Source organism: Mastomys coucha, unplaced genomic scaffold, assembly GCF_008632895.1.
Source record: "Mastomys coucha isolate ucsf_1 unplaced genomic scaffold, UCSF_Mcou_1 pScaffold17, whole genome shotgun sequence".
Lineage (NCBI taxonomy): Eukaryota > Metazoa > Chordata > Mammalia > Rodentia > Muridae > Mastomys > Mastomys coucha.
Window position 1 is genome coordinate 10053463 of NW_022196899.1, and position 11285 is coordinate 10064747.

Genomic DNA, 11285 nt, shown 5'->3' on the forward strand with positions numbered 1-11285 from the left:
CTGGCCTTCTGAGCCTGGGACTTCGGCATTCTCAGGCAATTTTTGCATTTTCAAAATTAAAATAAAGATTGAATATCTCCACTAACCACATAACATTCAGTTCACCAATTCATTTTGTGCAAGGCCATAGGGCACATTTTAAAGCTAGAGGTTATGTTCATAGAGGGGTGACTTGGCTCATGACACAGTGAGTGAGATATTTTAGGCTTCTTCTGTTCTCCAAACTATGTTAGTGGCTAAAAAGCATCTCAGAGCATCTGGGCTGGATGGATAACAAGATGACACCCGGACCTTTGTATGATCACATTATAAGTATTTAAAAATTCTTCCTGACAAAATTTACTGTAAAAAATCCAAACAATATGAAGTGAACACAACTAAGTGAAATGTATAAAATAAATAGGAATGAATTAACACAGCAAAACAGAGAGCTCCCATCTTCCCAAATAATTTATGTTAGAGTAGATTGGATGTTATGTTAGAGAGAGAGAGAGGCGGTTGGGTCAAGGGACTGCCTAGAGCATAAATCCGGACTCTCCAGAAGTGGAATGTTCTCCTTTCTCCTGGGTCATGTCTCCAGCTCCCTCCTATGTAATTTAGAAAGTACATGTATACATGTATACTTCAGGACCAATTCAGATTCAAAGACGTATCTGTTGGAATAGCTTAGTTATGTTTCCCTATGCTCTCTTTCATGGCCTGTGTCTAGATATCCTAGCACTGTCCTAATCCTATTGACTTTCAGAACTCATAGTCCTGGGAAAATAAGCCTCATTGTGAGATAAGGAGAGAGGGCATTAATATCCAGATTACACGGAGTAAAGAATAGAATTCATCCCCAACAGGTGAATATGTTTATTGTTTGAGCTGCAATGTCCCCTTATCAAAATTGTTCTGTATCTTCTAATACTTGGTGTACCCTTCTGTTAAAACTGAAGATTTTTTTCTTTCACATTTATTTATTTTTTGAGGGGAAAACAAGCACACAAACATATGAGAGACACACAGAGAGAGTCACAGAGAGAGACAGAGAGAGAGACAGAGAGAGAGAGATCATAAAGTTGGGTGGGTAAGAAGTTGGGAAGATCTTGGAGGAGTTGAGTGAGGGGTAAGAATATGATCAACTCCACATAAAACCAGATACACTCAAACTAATAGAAAAGAAAGTGGGGAAGTGCCTCGAGCACAATAGGCGCAGGGGAAAATTTCCTGAAGAGAACGCCAATAGCTTATGCTCTAAGATCAAGAATTGACAAATGGCACTTCATAAAGCTGCAAAGCTTCTGTAAGACAAAAGACACTGTCAATAGGACAAAACAGCAACCAACAGATTGGGAAAAGATCTTTACCAACCTTACATCTGACAGTGGGCTAATATACAACATATACAAAGAACTCAAGAAATTAGACTCGAGAGAAACAAATAACCCTATTAAAAAAATGGGATAGAGCTAAACAAAGAATTCTCAACTGACGAATACTGAATGGCTGAGAAGCACCTAAAGAAATGTTCAACATCCTTAGTCACCAGGGAAATGCAAATCAAAACAACCTTGAGATTCCACCTCACACCAGTCAGAATGACTAGGATAAAAAACTCAGGTGACAGCAGATGCTGGCAAGGTTGTGGAGAAAGAAGAACACTCTTTCATTTCTGGTGGAATTGCAGATGGTACAACCACTCTGGAAATCAGTTTGGAGGTTCCTCAGGAAATTGCACATAGTACTACCAAAGAACCCTGCTATACCACTCCTGGGCATATACCCAGAAGGTGCTCCAACATGTAATAAGGACACATGCTCCACTATGTTCATAGCAGCCTTATTTATAATAGCCAGAAACTGGAAACAACCCAGATGTCCCTCAACAGAGGAATGGATACAGAAAATGTGGTACATCTACACAATGGAGTACTACTCAGCTATTAAAAACAATGAAGTTATGAAATTCTTGGGGAAATGAATGGACCTGGAGAATATCATCCTGAGTGAGGTAGCCCAATCACAAAAGAACATACATGGTATGCATTCTCTGATAAGTGGATATTAGCCCAGAAGATCAGAATAAACAAAGTACAAACCACAAGCCATAAGAAACTCAAGAAGAAGGAAGACCAAAGTGTGGATACTTCATTCCTTTTTAAAAGGGGGAACAAAATGCCCATGGAAGGAGTTGTAGAGACTAACTATGGAGCAGAGACTAAAGGAAGGACAATTCAGAGACTGCTGCACCTGGGAATCCTTCCCTTATTCAATCATCAAATCCAGACACTATTGTGGATGTCTGCAAGTGCTGGCTGACAGGAGCCTGATATAGCTGTCTCATGAGAGGCTCTGACAGTGCCCAACTAATACAGAAGTAGAGGCTCACAGCCATCCATTGGACTGAGCACAGGGTTCCCAATGAAGGAGCTAGAGAAAGGACCCAAGGAGCTGAAGGGTTTGCAACCCCTTAGGACAAACAACAATATGAACTAACTAGTACCCTCAGAGCTCCCAGGAGCTAAAACATCAACCAAAGAGTACACATAGTGGGACTAATGGCTCCAGCATCATATGTATAGCAGAGGATGGCCAAGTTGGTCATCAATGGGAGGAGAGGCCCTTGGCCCTGTGAAGGTTCTATGCTCCAGTGTAGGGGAATGCCAGGGCCAGTAAGCAGGAAGGGGTGGGGTGGTGAGCAGGGGGAGGGAGGAGGGAACAGGGTTTTTTTTTTTTTTTAACTTTTTGGTTTTTTACTTTATTTTATTTTATTTTTGGAGGGAAACCTGGTAAAGGAGATATTGTAAATAAAGAAAACATCTAAAAAAAGAAAAGAATATGATCTAAATGTACAGTATGGCATATATTGTTTGGAAAAAATTTTAATAAAATGTAATTTAGAAAAATAACTTAGCTACAAAGCCACTTCTTTTAACCAGAGCTGCCAATTTCTACCTGCTCTTAAGTGTCTAGATAGCTGCATGATGATTCTGATTTCTGTTCAGAAGTCATTTAAAAGTTTTACTATTTGCTCTATTCCCATCTCCAACCCACGCCCAATTTGGATTGGGTGGTAGGTCTCTGGAACCCATAATGTAGTTTTTCATCCTGACTAATCTACTAGTTTTATCATTAATAGTTCAGTCATCATTGACTTCAAGACAGGCAGGTATGTCAAGTGGAGCAATGAAAAAAGAATAAGCAATTTAAAGATGGTAAAGAACATTATATAATTGCCCCCAGTTTTTGATTTCACCAAGAAGAGAATTGAAAGTGCAAGGCCCTCGTTCATGCAGACTCTTCCACCAACATCTTGGCCAGCCAAAGGACCTGACGTTCAGTAGAACAGTAAAATCTGCTTGGAAAAGAATTTTTCTGAAAAGTGTTTTCAGGAGAAAAAGTACTTCATGGAATTTTAATGGCAATATTTTCATTCAAGTTAATGCTTCAGAGTTAAACTTTTACTAGACAACATTATAAATAAAAATGATGGTGTTAACTGAATTGAAGAAGACACTTTTAATATTTAACAAATTGACTTAGGAATTTATAAATGGGACAATAGTTTATTTTAAATTTTATAGAGAAAAATTGTGATGCTATTGGTTATATATTTATATATATTCCAATTCTAAGCAATATTAGCTTGTATACAAATCTTGAAGGAAATTCTAAAAGAGCAATATTTTTAAAAAGTATGTTTTCATAGGTTGTCAAGACTTATTAAAAATTTATTTTTATCTTATGTATATAAATGTTTTGCCTACGTGCATGTGTGTGCACCTACCATGTGCATGCCTAGTACTAGTGAAACTCAGAGAGAGTGTTGGATCTCTGAATATGGAGTTATAAATTATTGTGTTCTGGCATGTGTTTAAGCCTGTGTCTCTCCCCTTATCCAACCCTGCCCCAGTTTGAGCCCACACTTAAGGTGGGTTGGCTAATTGGAACTGAGTGGTGGGGCTGGGAGTGGGGAAGCTCTGGGGAACATGTTCCTTCTGCAATCTGTGTCTATTGACCCTGCTGCTTCCCCTGTGAGCCCTGCCGGGGTGACCTGTTTCCATACCACGGATTGGAGAAAGCCAAGCTTGAAAGTACCTCCATTTGTTTCCCTGGGAGTTAGAACAACTTTTTTTTTTTTTGGTTTTTCGAGACAGGGTTTCTCTGTGTAGCCCTGGCTGTCCTGGAACTCACTCTGTAGACCAGGCTGGCCTCTAACTCAGCAGTCTGTCTGCTTCTGCCTCCCAAGTGCAGGGATTAAAGGCTTGTGCCACCACTGCCCACATTTACTTTTATCAGGAAGAGATCTGCCTCCAAGGACTGTTTCCTACTATACCCTAGAAATAGTCTAGGAATGTCTGCTTCAGAAGTACTTTATGTTTTCTTTTAGCTCTGCAGTTTTGAATCCTGTGTCCCCCTCCTACTCCCACCCCAACCCCAGTGTCTGAATGTTTGCAGAACTTTTAACACACAGGTCTGAAAATGTAATTCTATCAGTCTGACGTTAAATTTGGCTAAGTGATTTTTGAAAAAGACTCTCAGGAGATTCTAATGGGGATGGTCTTTTGTTTTGATTTGATTTTGTTTGTTTGTTTGTTTTTTTGGGTTTTTTGTTGTTGTTGTTGTTCTTTTTTTTTTTTTTCCAAGGCAGGGTTTCTCTGTGTAGCCCTGGCTGTCCTGGAACTCACTCTGTAGACCAGGCTGGCCTCAAACTCAGAAATCCTCCTGCCTCTGCCTCCCAAGTGCTGGGATTAAAGGCATGTATCACCACTGCCTGGCAAGGGAATAGTCTTTTGTTTTTTTTTTCTCTCTGTCCCACTTTCCCTATTCTGTCTTTTCCCTTGAGATCTCTCCTCTCTGCTTGCCACTGACCATACCCTGTCTACTTCCCCCAGGAATAAATGTCTCTCACTTATTGACCCCACTTGATACATGTAGTTACTTGCTGCAGGATACAACATGAAATCACTTAGGTGCTGCTGCTGTGAACAAGGTTCACCTCCCTGAAACAAGTCATAATTTCTTCAGTACCTCCAAGACAGATGTGGGAATGTTGTATATACTACAGGATTGCATTCTAACCCCTGCCTTACAGTGTACACATAACATCACCCCAAGATTATAAGTGACACTGACATTTAGAAGAACCTCAGGATTCCCACCCCTTCCTGTCAAGTACTGCACTACTGTGAAGGAATTTTATACAGGTATTGTTGAAGAGTGAAAGACATGACGTTAGGTGAGACCTAATTAGGATTCTTTAAAAGTGGTGAATTTCTCTAGTTAGCACCAGGGGAGATAGAAGAATGTTATGCATGTGAAGAGACTCATATGCTGCTGCTGGCTTTTAGCATGTGAGAGGGCATGTAATTATGGAATGTAGAAACAACAGTCACCATGACTTACAGTGAGTGACAAAGTGACCTTAGATGTATAACAAAACAAACAGGATTCTGTCAGCACAGTGAGTGGACTTGAAAATCCAAGCTTCCCCAGAGTCTGCAGATTAGAAGCCAGCCCTACTGGACAGCTAGACCTTGGCTCTACACCCTGGAGAACAGAGTATGCTGAGGGCCTAACCTAATGGAAATTTGTTACAGAGTAATACACAGAGACAAGGAAAGGATCTAAGATCACTGAGACATAGAGTTACAGTGTTTTCTGGACATGACTAGATATGTGGGTGCTGGGATTTGAACTCTGGCCATTCTGATTGTGCAAAAAGTACTTTTAACCATTTAACCATGTAACCATCTAACCACTGAGCCATTCCTTCTGCTCTCTTAGCCTTTCTTATACTTCAGGGTACACACATCACTCTGGATTTATAATTTTTTTTCTTTTACAATTGAACAAATATCTTTGATTTACTGGTTGGTACATAATGGTTTTTCTTTTTCGTAACTCTTTAAAAAATATTACTTTCCAACTGACAACCACACAAAAGTTACAATAACTGTTTTGCAAATAATTTTTGATTTAATCATCCGTGTGGTAGTAGTGTTATTTCATGTTGTAGGGAAGTCAACTGAGGCACATATTTCTGAAGGCAGAACCTGTCCGAGTCACACAGCTGCTAAAGAGAATTAGGACCTTACTGGTCTTCTTGACTTCTCAGCCCCTGCTTACAATTGAATCCTACTAGATTATTCTCTTCTGGCACACCAGAATGGCTCATCTCCTACCCAGAACCGGTACTCAGACCTCTTCTCTATCAGCTTGCTCTGCTGTGCCTATCACGTCCTCAATATAAATTCTGTTACACTCATTGACACTAGTTTGTATGTAACCTCACTCTCTTAAGGATAATCAAAATATAAAAACCACCCTTTGTGAATCAGCTCTTAACCATATTGATAAGTTCCTTGGAAGAGGAACCTAACACCAGTTCTCCAAAGTGTCCTTTGTAAATCCTGTTTTCAGATAAAGGAAAAACCTATGTATACATACATAAAATACCTCTTGATGGTATGAAGAGGCCTGGCAAAGCATTCTGGATGCCACTGCCTTTCCTGTAATAATAACAACCGCTTCCTGATAGCAACTATGATTGCCAGTATATCAATCAGGCATTCTCTAGTCTGCAATCTTTTTATGTTTCCCAGCCACATCTTAGGAAAGGAGTGGCTACAATTTTCTTCTCTGCTATACCTAATGCTTTTGAAATTTTAAAGAAATGACCAGGGGGAAAAATAACCAGGAGAGGAACATCATGAATATTTTGATGCACTTGGGTTGGAAGTTAGTAGATCTAAAAATCTTTCATAGCTATGCCTACTGAAAGGCTGGAGAATCTTAGAATTTAAAATGAGGGCATTTAATAGAAATGTATGTATTAATGTGTAACCTTTACTTAAAAGAGGGCAAGGAAAACCTCTGCCACAAGCCAAAAAGGTGGAGTAGCCAGTTCCAGGAACTCAGAGCCTCAGGGCTCTGGTTCCCAATACCTGCCCCTCCTGAATGATCCACAATGAAGGCGGAACTAGGAATGAAGGTCTACTGGTTTATGGGACTCTCCACCCTGTCAACCGGTAGATGAAGATTACATTTCTAGAATGAATATGTTTCCCTCCCTAACTGAATACCTTGGGTTGGGTCCCTCTGAATGTTTCCTTGGTAACCCTCTCCCTGCCCCCAGCTTGTGGAATAAATACCCCACATTTCTTGTGTTCGGCGTCGAACTCTGGCCAGCTTGGTCACGAGATCGACCCTGGGGTCGAACTCCTCTAACTGGCAAGGTCATGAGATCGACCCCGGTACCGGTATCCCCAATAAACCTCATGTGATTACAGCAAGTTTGGTCTCTCGTGAGTCATTGGGTGGTTGCGTCTTCCCAAGACTTGAGTAAGGATCTCCCCAGTTCTGGGGGTCTTTCACTACTATGCTCTCAAAGCTGCATGATTTATATGCTAAGTAAGGATAATACTAAGACTGTCAATCTCTGTTGAGCCTTAGCTTACCAGGGACCCCCCTGAGTGAACCAAAGCAAGAGGAATTTATTTGTTCCAGTGCACTGGGGTCATCCCAGACCCAAAGGAGAAGCAGCCACCCCGAGCATCTCATTCAGTGAGCTTTCATACAGTTTTTAGGGCAGCAGCCATTAGGCACGATGTGATGGTCAGAACAGTGTGACTTTTTAAACTGATTGGTCTTCAGGGAATGAGGTGGCAAGGACTTCCCTCGCCTCAAGGTAGGTAACAGGAATGTGTCCCCACGTGAAGATCTGTTCCTGCCCTGTGGTCAGAGGAATGTTAAGTGTTCCATGACCTTCCCAAAGTTCCTGAGCTGACCTTTTCAAGACATCACACTACGATTATTGGGATATTATTGTTATGGCTATTAACACTGAGATTTGACAGTGAGAGGTCATCCTAGATCCTGGAGGTCATAAATGCTCTGGGAGAAGCTGTTTTGATATGGTCTCAGTAATCCAGGCAGAGACTCTTTCTGTTTACCTGTAGGCCCTTTCCTGGGAACACAACACTAATGTAATCTACTATTGCAGAAGTAGTTGTTTATGGTTTCTAGTCTTGCTGCTGGCTGCCATTATCTAACCACTAGAAGCCTTTATATTTAGGAACGGTAACTGCAAGACACAAATGTGAGGTCCACAAAGGACAGGGATGTTTCATTCTTGCTTTACCCAACAACTACACCAAGTTGCTCCACAAAGTAATAAACGAAGGGATGATATTGTACTCCCCGGGGAAGTTAAGAGTCAGTCAGTGGTAGTCTAAGAAAGAATCAGAGAAGTGGGGCTGGAGAGATGGCTCAGCGGTTAAGAGCACAGACTACTCTTCCAGAGGTCCTGAGTTCAATTCCCAGCACCCACATGATGGCTTGAAAGGCTGGAGAATCTTAGAATTTAAAATGAGGGCATTTAATACAAATGTATGGTGTATAACCTTTACCTAAAAGGACATGGAGGGCCACAGTAGCTAGCCAGAAATATAAAACAGCCAGTTCCAGGAACCCAGAGCCTCAGGGCTCTGGTTCCCCATACCTCCCCCTCCTGAATGATCCACAATGAGGGCGGAACTAAGAATGAAGGTCTAGTGGTTTATGAGACTCTCCACCCTGTCAACCAGTGGATGAAGATTGCATTCCTAGAATGAATGTGTTCCCCTCCCTAACTGAATACCTTGGGTCAGGTCCCTCTGAAATTTTCCACTGTTTTTATGTTCTGTTTCCTTGGTAATTCTCTCTCCGCCCCCAGCTTCCCTTAAATACCCTACACTTCTTGTGGTCCAGGTCGAACTCCTCTGACTGGCAAGGTCATGAGATCGACCCCAGTATCAGTATCCCCAATAAACCTCATGTGATTGCAGCAAGTTCGGTCTCTCGTGAGTCATTGGGTGGTCGCATCATCCGGAGACTTGAGTAAGGATCTCCCCAGTTCTGGGGGTCTTTCATTTGGGGGCTCGTCTGCAGGATTTACGACCACCCTTGACTCTCTGAAGACCCCTTGGAGGTGAGTTCTTAATTGTGGTTTGTCTGTCTGTTTGAGTTCTCGTAATGTGTCTGTGAACTGCCTGCCTGTTTTGCAACCTGACAGTTTGGACCTGGCCGTTTCCTGGGAAGGGATAGCAGGGCTTATTTTCAGTCAGCGACTCCTTGCCCTCCGTGAGGGGGAAAGGGGGCTGATCAGCAGACATGTCAGGACCACTGACTAGTACCCTGGGAGACGTCCCAGTGGATTGGGGATCCTCGGGGACGCCCAGGAGGAACCCCACAGGAGGCCAAGGGGAGAAACATTAACCCTGCTCGAGAGGAGCGTGGGTCTGTCCTCCCGGCCATTTAACCTGTTCAATTGGCTCCGCTTTTGTTGTGTTACTCTGTCTGATTTTCTGTGTTGTGTTTTGTGATTTTTGTTGCCCTTGTGACTGCGATGGGACGGATGGTAACTTTGACTTTGGCTCACTGGATGGAGGTTAGGGACATGTCAGTTCAGGTGAAATAAGTAAGGTTGGCACTCGCGATTGAGTCTTTTTGTGTGTATTTTGTGACCAGTCCATCTCGGCAGCCATAGCAGGCACTGGCCGAGCGACTCTGTGATTTGGCTTTGATTACCTGTGTACCTGATGTTTGTTACTGGGCCCAGTTGTCTTTCTCGGTGTCATGGACCTGAAAATGTAGATGTCTGTGTGGTGACTGATTTTGTGTGTGTGTTTGGACCTTGGACTGACGACTTACACCTCCCCTTGACTGATGGACGGTGTTGGAGCTGGAGCCACTGCTGCTGGGTCTTTGGGCTGCTCCTGGGGGAACCGGGAATAAAAAATGGTGTCGACAGGAATCCCGTGTTCCCGGGTTTCCCGAGAGGGCAGGAAACATGGAATCGGCCCCATAGTTGCCAAAGCGTTAGAGGCAGGGGCCTGGACCCAGGTGCTGCAGTTCCAGTTCTTTCTGGGCCAGATCTAGATCCCTGGCCTTTTTCCCCATCCAGGCTGGCCACCTGGATGGTGACCTCAGCCTTAACCCCAGACATAAGCTAAGGCAGAAAGGTTATGTCTGTGGAGCTGGCTCTGGGGAAGGCCTAGCAGCCGACCCTCTGCACCAAGCCATGCGGGCTGCTGGAGATGAATTTGAGACCTGCTTCCGCCATACCATCTCTGACCTGCTGCTCAGCTACGTGACCTCAGGCTCATCCCAGCAACGCTACACCCAGGTATCCCACAAACTTTTCCAAGGGGGCCCCAACTGGGGCCCTTGTGTGGCATTCTTTGTCTTTGGGGCTGTCTTATGTGTTAACATAGCAATAGAGCCATTGGTGGGTGCAAGATTAAATGGTGGTCTACCTAGAGATATGCCTGGCTAATGGGGTCTACAGCAGTGGGGACTGGGCAGAGTCCACAACACTATACAAGGACAGGACCCTGGAGGAGGCATGTCTGCGGGAGGGACAGCTGCTGCCTTGAAGCCCAAGGCAGGTACCTAGGCTCTGCTGACATGGGTTCAAAGGTGAGGCACGGCCAGAGAGCAGGGCACAGCAGTCAGGGACTGTTGCTGGACCCCTGAACAACCAAGTAGGATTTTAGAAAATAGATTAATTGGGTTAAAATACTGTCTTTATCATTGGTTTAAAAATTATTGAATTGGAGCCGGGCGGTGGTGGCGCACGCCTTTAATCCCAGCACTTGGGAGGCAGAGGCAGGTGGATTTCTGAGTTCGAGGCCAGCCTGGTCTACAGAGTGAGTTCCAGGACAGCCACAGTTACACAGAGAAACTTTGTCTCGAAAAACAACAAAAAAAAAAATAAAAATTATTGAATTGGTACATTGTAAACTGTGGTGACTGAATATTACTACCTTGAGAGTTATGCTTTGCTTACCATGTGGTGGGCGCTGCTTAGATAAATGGTTGTTGTTCTGTGTTTCATATTAAAGAAGAAAAAAATTGGTTAAAACTTTGATTTAGATAGTAAAAGACAGTCTTAATTTGTACAGCAGAGACTGATAAGCCATCATGCTGGGGCCAGGAGTTAAGCACAGTTAAAAAAAAAAGAGCTGATAGAGTCTGACTGAGTGTCTGCAAGAGCCGCTCTTAAAGGGGACAACATCTTTTTGCATGTAATATTGGTAATAGAGAATTAACTTAAAATTGGTAACTCGAGGTTGGAATCATGTTAAGCGACAACACCTGGCATGAGCCAACCCAAGAATATTTTATGTAATTCTTACTCTTTATAAATTTAGTAAGGCCAAGGGTGAGGCCTGGACCAGAGATAAGATTTAGAACGATGTCTTTTTGATGTATTCAAAATTGCACTGTCATGCATTCATATGTAAGAATTGGCAGCTAAG